The sequence below is a fragment of the Hyaena hyaena genome, unplaced genomic scaffold (assembly GCF_003009895.1).
Source record: "Hyaena hyaena isolate Hyena2069 unplaced genomic scaffold, ASM300989v1 scaffold_204, whole genome shotgun sequence".
Lineage (NCBI taxonomy): Eukaryota > Metazoa > Chordata > Mammalia > Carnivora > Hyaenidae > Hyaena > Hyaena hyaena.
The window spans coordinates 894,877-904,815 of NW_024080837.1; the positions used below are offsets into that span (position 1 = coordinate 894,877).

The 9,939-nt window shown below is 41.1% G+C and overlaps 1 long non-coding RNA gene across 1 annotated transcript; it reads right to left on the reverse strand.

Moving 5' to 3' along the window:
* Positions 1-920: 920 nt before the first annotated feature.
* On the reverse strand, positions 921-6,696 carry LOC120238354. Its single transcript, XR_005530193.1, has 4 exons — positions 6,600-6,696; positions 4,182-4,370; positions 3,362-3,699; positions 921-1,049 (listed from the first exon to the last, which is right to left on the reverse strand). It is a non-coding gene; the product is annotated as an uncharacterized LOC120238354 (long non-coding RNA).
* Between the last annotated feature and the right edge of the window lie 3,243 nt (positions 6,697-9,939).

Below are 9,939 nucleotides of genomic sequence, written 5' to 3' on the forward strand. Positions count from 1 at the left end.
GATAGGAATAAAAGACATATGTGTGTATGAGCTGTAAAATGCAAATTGTGTAATTTTGATGGTTCTACATAAGTGCTTTTATGTTTGTATTTAGCTAGCACGTACCATATAAAAATGAATGGTAAAATTCATGCTAATAATTTAAATATTTATGTTTTCTTTATTTACAGTGTCATTAAATAACAGTAAAAATTAACATCACGGCAAGTTAAGAGAAAGACCAGAAAAAAGGAAAATTTTTATATTTAAATACTTCTAGTGGCATGTTATTTTCTGCTTTTTCTTTCTTGTATTTTTGAATGTTTACTTTTGAGAGAGAGAGAATGCACTCAAGCAGGGGAGTGGCAGAGAGTGGGGGAGAGGATGTGAAGCAGGGTCTGTATTGTGGAGCTTGAAGTGACCAACCATGAGATCATGACCTGATCAAGATCATGTGCATGCATAACTGACTGAGCCACTCAGGTTTTTGAATAAGAGGTTCTACATTTTCATTTTCTTCTGGGCCCTGGCAGTTATATAGTTGGTCCTCATTGCTCTAGAGTTGTCTGGTTTGTGACCTTGTTCAGTTATTAAGGGATAGGGTTTGGGACAAATAGAAGCGGAGGTGAGGGACTGAGGAATTCCTCAAGCCTTCCCTCCTGAGGCCCTGTGGACTCCTCATTGTTTTCATGGAAGTCTTCTTTGCTTTTTCTGAAATTATCTTAAGAATAGTAGTTTCTATCAGCTTCCCAACCAATGAATGGTTGCAATCTTCTTCCTTGTTTCTGGTTTTCTGACTATACATAAACTTAAATCATCTTTGTTATTGTTCCTTCCTATAGATCAAGTTCAAGTGCTTGTGTTCAATCATTTACTTTCAAAACCATTTCCTTTTCATTCTGTTTTTAATCCCATAATTTGAGATTTCTAGAAATATTACATACATAGCCTGCAGGGTTTGATTCTCTCCCTCACTCTTTTTTCTTGTGTTCCAATGTTGTTCCCATTTATTCTTGGGGTGCACAGAATTGCAGTCAGGATCCCAGCCTTTGTAGATATTGTGTTGATTACTAAGGAAATAAAAGAGAGAGAAAAAGAGAGAGAGAGAGTCACATTGCTATTGCTATTTAAAATTCTCCTAAGCGGCCATTACCAACCGACCAAGATGTCAATAATGTTTTATCTTTGTCTTCAGCCTTAGTGGCCTTCTGTGACCTTTAAGTAAGTCTTTTGATCCCCGCATAACCTCCGTTTCCGATACCTAACCTCATACTGCCTAGATTTCTGGAGTCTTAGTATCAGAAAGCACTAAGGTATAAATCCTTGTCTGATTTCTTTTACCTTTGTCCTAAGGAAAGCTGTAAAGTTTCAGGACAGGGGGCACCTGGGTGGCATTGGACTTCGGCTCAGGTCATGATCTCGTGGTTCGTGTGCTTGGGCCACGCATTGGGTTCTGTGCTGACAGCTCGCAGCCTGGAGCCTGCTTCAGATTCTGGGTCTCCCTCTCTCTCTGCCCCTCCCACACTCATGCTCTCTCTCTGTCTGAAAAATAAACTATAAAAAAAAAACTAAAACAATAAAGTTTCAGAACAGTCTTTAAGCCTGCCCCCAGACATGTCCTGCCCTTTTCTGACTTACTGCCAACAGCTCAGAAGTACCAAGTTACTTTTAGTTCTTCAAAGGTGCCCTGTGTTTCAGGCCCTCTTACTTGCTTTATGTGAGTCTTTCTGTCTAGAATTGTCTTCCTCGTCATCTTCACCTAGATAACTACCTTTCAAGCTCTTAGTACTATCTCTGGCATGACCTCCTCTCAAAGCCTTTCCTGTTCCTTCACGAGGTAAGTTAAGAGCTATAGGGCCAATGTTAACCTGGATATCATTCTACTCAGCAAATACTATATTACACCCAAATCATCTGCTTAATGATTGCCTTCAGACCACACTGTGATGCTCTTAAGGACAGAGATGTATCTTTTTATTTGCTGCAAGTTATGTAATCCCTATATATATACACATACATATATATGTATATATCCATATATATATACACATGCATATATGTACATATACATATGTATATGCATGTGTATATATATGGGTATGTATATTTGTATATATATGTATATATTTGTGTATATATATGTGTGTGTATATGTGTTTATATATATTTGGCTGAGAAATGAACTGATAGATGTATTCTAATCTAATATGTGATAACTCTTCTGGGCATTATTTATGTGGTTCTAACCCAGAGAACAATATATGCATAGAAGTTATATAGATCAGCATTATTCTCCTAGCATTTTTAAAGTCATAGAATCTGAAAGTTAGAAAGAACCCCAGAATATCCTACTCATGCAGGAATCCCCTTTACAAAGCTTTTTAAAAAATGTTTGTTTGTTTGCTTGTTCATTTATTTATTTATTTTTGAGAGAGAGAGAGAGAGAGAGAGAGAGCGCACAAGCAGGGAAGGGGCAGAGAGAGAGAGAGGGGGATACAGAATCCAAAGCAGGCTCCAGGCTCTGAGCTGTCAGCACAGAGCTGGACGCAGGACTTGAACTCACAAACCATAAGATGATGACCTGAGCTGGAGTCGGACACCCAACCAACTGAACCACCCAGGTGTCCTTCCTTTACAAAGCTTTGGTCACAAGTATTTAATTTTATTTTTTAAGCAAGGTTGAGGAAAGGGGATGACTGAGGAAGAGAGTTTCATGGATCCTTTCCATCCAAAGCCAATACCTAATATAAATCCTCTTTTCCAGAAGCCTACTCCAATCAGGGACAAGCTACTCAGTTCAGAAGTAGAGGAAAGGTCACTAGAACCTTTTGCTATAGTTTGGGCAAATCCTTTCCCAAGAATAACGCAAAGAAGACTCCACAAAACTTCCAGGTATTCAGGAGTTCTGTTATTATCTCAGCTAAGATGAGCCCCTTGGAAAACAGTTTGGGTCCTCTTCATGGAGTTTAGCCAGAATTTTAATTTCTTAGTACTTTTTCAAATCTTTCCTTCTTGAGAATATTGACTGCTTTGGTTGTCATTTTCGTCAGTGTCCTGCGTAACTTACAAGATTGACGTCTGTTCTTTTCAGACTAGAACAAGCACACTGGATTCCAGGAAACCACTTCCATGTTTTCGGGTTTCCAGTGTCAGTACCTCCTTATATACCTGTCAGACCTGCCTTCACATAAACACACTGCCCTATAGAGGACGTTAGCTTTCTGGTGGTGAGAAAAGCCAGCCTTGATGCTCAGATTGGAGACTGGTCATTTATCAACGTGTCTAGGGATCCAACTAATGAGGAGGGGCCTGGGCCAGGAAACTCACACACGACTTCTTCATGCATTGCTGCTGGCTCTTTATGAGGTTCGGGGCTACTTACCTTCTTCCGTCTCTCTGCTGACCCCTCTGCTGCTGAGATAGACCATGCCTTCCCAACTTTGCCAGCTTATTTTAAGAGTCCAAGGAAAACACTATATCCAGAGTCAAAAGTGCCATGGAAATGAAGATCTCATGTTCACCCTTCTATCCATATACAGAGATAATTATCTTTGCGCTAGAGGCTGGTCAGTCCAGATGGGGTGGAGCAGAGAAGGAAGGGCTGTGATAGAAGAGAGAAGGTGTCTAGCAAGACAGAGTAACCAGTGTTGACTTGCTTCTCCATGTACTGACTTAGCCCTCTTCTTAATCCACTTTTTCTTGGATCCAGGATGTTTTTCTCTGAAAAGAAAGTAAATTGCTAAATTATAAAACTAAGACAATAGGATGGAGAGACTTCTTACCTATGATTTGCCTGTGGATTACTTCCTCCTTCCCAGGTTTGTCCCCCTCCCCCCCCCATTAGATTTAATGAGTAGAATAGATAATAGAGCCCAACTTGTTTCTGGGCAATTCTATTGGGCCCAGAGCCCTCAGTTCTGTAGTTAAGTATCACCATTTGTGGCCTGTGGCATTGTGCACACTGAAATAACTAAAGCAACAAACACTTCCTGCTACTAAAGATGAAGCATGCACGTGCTGCAAGTTTCATCAGGGCGGCTTTGTGCTCCTCCCCTAATGTAGCCAGTGGTTCATCAGTGAGTCAGGGTGGCGGAAGCCTGGATTGTTCTTTATTTTATTTTTAATGTCTCTTCTAGGCTCCAGACACACTGGAGACATCCCAGCACAGAAAGCTTTGCCCAGCACAATGTGATGCCCTTTACCTAGTAAAAGAGTGAGTCTCATAAAGGTGCTGCCTTCCCCTCAGAACAAACAGCGGAAATGCATCAGGAGAGCTCAGCTGCAGACAGAATGCACATCTCGAAGCAGGAGCCACCATGGGATTCCTCAGATGAAAGCCGATTTCAATGAACATTGTGTTTCACAGCCTGCTTCCTCTTGCTCTGTAAGAGCTGCAGAAGGAACATCCCACTTGCGTCTGCTGACACAAAAGAATGCTATAGCCGGGAGATCTTATCAAGCTTTCCTGTGCCACAGTAACAGAGCTCCAGTTGTGTCTCGTAAGAATTGCTCATTGTTTCATGGGGACGACTGGCTCCTTTGGGTGGGATCTGATGGCATGTCGGGGAGTGGAGGTAGGTGGTGGGGGTGGGGGTCAGGCAGTCACATGATTCAGATTACTGGCTGTGGGGAAGTCAGATGGAGTAGCAAGCTTCACCGAGGTCTGCTGAACTGAATCATTGAAGTCAAACTATTGGACTTTACATGAGCTGTTTACTTACTAGTATCTTCAACAGTGCAAGTTAAGAACTAAAAAGAAATGATGGTCAGGGTTTCTCTGTTGATATAAGCTGTTCCTTCTGTTTAAATCAGTTCACCTAAAGCTATTTGTTTCTGGCAAGATTGAAGACAATAAAGGAGAATGGCATTGAGTTAAAACCAAGCATTGCTGGACAACTTAGATGCTGAGTAAACGTTTTAGTGTTTATGACACGAACCTCAAAAATACATACTTGTTTTATGAGGCTGAACTTCAGGTTCAAAATAATCACATTTATATTTAAGAGTATAAGTTAATGAATTGAATTAATTAAATTTGTCCCATTCCAGATAATGTCTCCTTTGCTTAGAAAGTTCATGACTTCTCACCTTGGCCTTTGGAGAGAAGATCGATGGTTCCCTGTCTAGCTTTATGGAAAGTAGAATTAAGTTTTGTTCTCTCTCCTTTTCCTCTTTCTAAAGGTTTGTCACAGTAATTAGTGCATACAAGAAATATATAACTGGCAATATGACACGCCAAGGAAAAAGGGTGACCACAAATTTCCTTAAAGGCCAATGCTTGAGATGGACAGTGATAATTTTTCCCTTCTGTATCTTCATGGAGTAGTTTCTAAAGTGGCCTTTGCCATAAACGTATGCATATTCAGTTACTTCAACAACAAAAAAACACAATTATTCTTCTCCTGTTGTATACAAGATTCCAAGGATCAAAGTATTACCAAAACACCATCTTTGTTTGTAGGATATTGAATATTCAAATTATTAAATGTTGTAGTTAATTATGAATACATTTGTTTTCTCTCAGTGAACTGTGAGCATCTTGAGGCAGGAGCTAGATCATATTCATCATCTTGTTTCCATTGCCAAGCACAATGTCTTGTACATATTAGTATTCGTTAGATATTTGTTGGAGGGATAGATGATGGATGGATGGATTGACTGGGGATAGGTGAATGACTGGCTATGCTTTAGTGCCTATAGTCACAAATGGGGATTTGATTCAGGTTGTCTACATGGTTCCTGTCATCACAATACCTGTTAATCCTTCAGGAATTTATTATCCCACTCTCAGATGCATAGAATAAAGCAATTTTTCAAGATCATATAGTCTAGCTCTGTCAGTTTCCAGCTGAGGAGGTGAGACTTAGAGAAAGAATCTAATATATTCACTGTCCCAAACTAATAAGTAAGTACCAGATCTGGGTTAAAATTCAGATCTCTTGCTTCTCAGTCAAATGCCCGCTACATTATGTTGCTTTCCATGACTCATATTTGGAGGCTTTAAGGGACCCTGTGGAGCAATCTGTCACTCTTGGCTCATCTGTAAGAGAAAGTGGGGCTAGAGAAAAACTAGGTGAAAGAAGCCTAAGGGCTGCCGAATTCATATGTTGATGTTACTGAAGAAAGGTAAGAACAAGAATGACTCATCTTTATTCATGGACGTCATTCCATGTTTTTCTCAGAAGATGCCACACTCAAAGTTCAGTGGGTGTTCTAGTCCCTCCCTAGTCTTCTAGATAACCTTTGGATATGGTGCAGTCTAGCCCTATTCCACTGGCCAAAATTTCTGTTTGACATGGAGTCCAGCCTTTCAAAGCCCTTTCCAGAGAAGCCCATGCTATCCACCTAACAGTGAGGCTGGAGTGACCGTGCTATCGCTAGATCCTTCCTCTTAAGGACAGGTTCCCAGCATATCATCTGATTGCTTGGATTTCTGTTTCTCTGAATTGTGCCCAGTCACACTGTATCTAAATGCTTGCGATTGACCTGTACTTAACATCCTCTCGTTAAGAATTTAACCTTTTAGATTAAACTATTTTAGAATGAACCCATAACAGCACAGATGAATCTTGAAGTAATTACGCTGTGCAAAATAAGCCAGACCAAAAAAGAGTACATACTGTCTGATTCCATTTATATAAAACTCTGGAAAATGCAAACTCATCTTGATTGAGAGAAAGCACATCAGTAGTTACCTGGGGAGAGGCAAGCAGAGGCAGAGAGGGCAAGCTGGAAAGAGAAAGAAGTGAATTTAAAAAAAAAATTTTAATGTTTTTATTTCTGAGAGAGAGAGAGACAGCACGAGCAGGGGAGGGTCAAAGAGAAAGGGGAGACACAGAATCCGAAACAGGCTACAGGCTCTGAGCTGTCAGCACAAAGCTCAATGTGGGGCTTGAACCCACAAACTGCTAGATCATGGCCTGACCCGAAGTGGGATGCCCAACTGACTGAGCCACCCAGGTGCCCCGAGAAAGAAGTGAATTTTGAGAGTGATGAATATTTTCGTCACTTGAGTACAGTGATGGTTTCATTAGTATATGTATATGTTACAACTTATCAAAATATGCAATTTAAATATGTGCCGTTTATTTTATGTCAATTATATCTGAATAAAACTGATTTTTTAAGAATGCAACAAAATACTGTACTGGTCAGGGTTCAAAGACAGAGGCAGAAACACTAGAGAGAGAGAGAGAGAGTGTGTGTGTGTGTGTGTGGGTGGGTGAATGTGTGCACGCATGCGTGCCTGCACCTGATACATCTATCCCAAGTCCAACCAGAAACACATTAACTTTCCCCCAGAATAGGATCCAAGGTTCTTTTTTGACTTGAGGCGATGTTCATTCTTAGTGTGATTCCAGCTGATTCACACTTTTCCTTTGCTATCTTATAACTTATATACTGAGATATTAAGTTAACTACTATTAACCCATGTTAGATAATAAGGGAATAAGAAAGGACAAACACAAAAATAACTGGTTAAATATATATATGCAGAAATAGTCATATCATAATATATATTCATATACATAGTCATATCATAATAAAGAAGAAATACTCATGACTATTACAGTACTTATGCCTGCAACTGGTCGTGTGGTCATATATGGTATTTATAGCTTCTTCCTTCCACCATCTATTCCATATTCCCTTTGTCTTCATCCAAGACTTCAGCTAGTTGTGAAGTCTTGCCTGGTGGGGTGAACCAAATCTTCATTCTTGAAAGGTCTGGGCCATTAGCACTCCTGCTAACTGAGTTAATGTAACTGAATACAGGATATGGAGATACTGAGAGACAACCTAGAAGATTTTAAAATTGGAGACATTTTGTTCCTTACCTCTGTGCAGAAGCACCTCACATTCAATCACTCCCTTTTCTGTCTGTTGATCCAGGGGCATGAGTCAAAGTGTCCAGGTGCACACCAGTTCAACAGACTCACTGTTGGGTCCTTCTTTGGAGCTAAGACTTCTAGACCAGCAGAGCCAAATATAAGGATGGGAAGCAAAAGTTTGGTAGATCACTAGAGATAACAGTGAGAGGAGCTTTTCCAAACCACCCTTTGTTCCCAGACCCATGATTTCTGGGAGAAACAGACATACATACTGGATGATGACTTAGAACACACTTTGCATCCTGGACAACTGACCATAACTGAGTCTTCAAAATGCCGCTCTACCAGTCCGTCAAGCCAGCTTCTTCTGAGTGTTGGGGCCATGGTAAGACAAATAAACTGCATGCCTTCCTGGCACACAGGAAAGTACCTCCTTTCTTGCTGTACTTCATTCATTGTGAACTAAGTTACTTAGGCAGAAGCATTGTGCATAAGGCAGGCATATCTGTGTCCAGAGTCAGGGTCTATTCCAGTAAGAACAAAGTATGTCCTTTCCACGAGGGAAGTGATCTGATATAATCTAATCAATCCGCCAGTAGGTGGCTAGCTAGTAGCTGGGAATGGTGCCACGTCAGGGGCTCAATGTTGGTTTCTGCAGTTAGCAGACTGAGCACTGTGTGGTGGTCATAGCCAGGTGGGCCTTGGTAAACAGAAGTGTATGTTATTGAGCCTATGTATAGCTTCCATCTTTGCCACCAAGGCCACTTTATTCGTGAACCAATCGGGCAATGACAGGGGCTGCTGGAGATATCCACAGAATGGTTCATTCCACCCATCTGATTATTAAATATTCTTCTGTTGACTATACCTTTTGGTGAGCATTCACATAGAACACAAATCCCACCACAGGCTATGCCCATTTGGAGAGGTCTGTCAATCTATCTTTCCTCTAGATCTCTTTGTCACCAATTTTTCAACCATGGTCCATGAATTAGTGTAGACTTGTATTTCTGAACAAGTATCCTTCCAAACAAAATGGACAGTCAGGGGCCTGCTCAACGTTCCATATACTGGGAATGTTTTCCTTCATCACTGTCCTTCAGGGCCATCACAGAGTGGGGCTGTCATGCTCACCTGAACATTTTCTTTTTAGCTGTCGACTTCTAAGTGGCATCTGCCTATTGTGCAGAATCATGTGCATACTGGTCCTTAGTTTTTTCTTCCTCCATCACCCAGTCACAGGGAACTCCCCAAGAGGTCAGAGGTGCAGGTGAAGAGGGAGAAGACAATCAGAATTAGGGGCCATGATGGGAAGCCTGGGTGGCTCAGTCGGGTAAGCCTCCGACTTCAGCTCAGGTCATGATCTCACAGTTTGTGGGTTTAAGGCCTGCATCAGGCTCTGTGCAGACAGCTAGCTCAGAGCCTAGAGCCTGGTTCAGATTCTGTATCTCCCTCTCTCTTTGACCCTTCCCTACTCTCTCTCTTTGTCTCAAAAAATAAATTAAAGAAACATTTTAAAAAAAGGAGTAGGGGCCATAAGTAGATGGGCCATGTATTCATGCATCATACTTATGCCTTGAGGTTCTGCTCAAGCCTGATTTCATATATATCTCTCTCCCATCTGAGAATGAAGTACTTCCATGCATGCTCAACTTTATGGCTTGGTGGGTTGGACAACACCTAGTCACACCACGTTCACTTGGTGACCCATAGCTAAGCATTAAATTTCTATCAAAACCCAGTAGCAAAACAAAAGCTATTTCTTAAAGGAAGAATAGTTCTCCACAAAGGATAGTGGGGCTTTATTCCAAAATCCTCAGGATCTATTCTGTGATCCACCTATGGGAGTCTGAAAAAGGCTCTAAACAGCATCCTTATCACTGACATTTCATTTCAAGAACCACTAAATCTTCAAGATTATATGGTCCAAGTGGCAGAGCTATTTGCACAGCAGTCTGGGCTTCTTGTAGAGCTTTCTCTTGTTCTGGGCCCCACTCACAATTGATAATTTTTGGGTCACTCAGAAAACAGGTAGGAAGAGGTGCCTCAATATACCTTAGGCTGGACCCCTAGACATTTCATTGAAGTTACAGACCCCTGATTTGTATAGAGTTTATTTCCTACCCCC